General features: G+C 32.1%; 1 protein-coding gene across 3 annotated transcripts in view; it reads left to right on the forward strand.

Annotated features, from left to right (window-relative positions):
• Nucleotides 1–717, forward strand: part of LOC106870800 (U11/U12 small nuclear ribonucleoprotein 35 kDa protein) — a 32,672-nt gene that overhangs the window by 14,178 nt on the left and 17,777 nt on the right. The window lies entirely within an intron of this gene.

Raw genomic sequence — 717 nt, forward strand, 5'->3', positions numbered from 1 at the left:
CATCCTTCTGTCATTTCAATCACAAGTCAAATGTATCTTTTTAACAACACTGAAATAATAGCGATATCAGGTTTAAATGAATGAATGAACCAACAACAGTAACCGTATTATGACATTTATTTAATATTTTGTATCATTCACATGACAACATCTTTCCTTTTCTACTTTTTAAACAGAATTATTCATTCTTTTTATTTCTGGAACAGAAGTAATTAAGCTTACTGTGAAAGTTCAAATCCAATTAAAATTTTATATTGAATTTACTAAAAGGATGTGGGGCTTTTTTTTTTTCCTCTCATCATTCATCTGTATTAATCTTCAATTAAAACCATAATTGGTTTTAACTGAAGGTTCAGTGCTGGTTGAATATTCTATTTTATTTGTTATTATTTGTATTAATGATCTGTATGCCATACACTATATACTGTTAAAAGCCTTCCAAACTGGTATTTATCATAAGAAGCGTCTCTTATAGACATATAATGCTAAAAAAAACACAGAAATATAGCAGCAGGTGAAATATGTGTCTTTTAACACTATATGTCTAAAAGAGATGCTTTTTCCATTTCCAGCAATCAAATCCACACACGAGGCTGTAGTCAACCCAGGGTTAAAGTAAAAAAACACTTGCCTAAGATGCCACACAATGGGACTAAACTTCGCTCTCTCTCCATCTCTCTCTCTCCCCCACCTTTCTGTATGCCCCTCTCTCTCTCC

This window comes from Octopus bimaculoides, chromosome 15 (genome assembly GCF_001194135.2).
Source record: "Octopus bimaculoides isolate UCB-OBI-ISO-001 chromosome 15, ASM119413v2, whole genome shotgun sequence".
Lineage (NCBI taxonomy): Eukaryota > Metazoa > Mollusca > Cephalopoda > Octopoda > Octopodidae > Octopus > Octopus bimaculoides.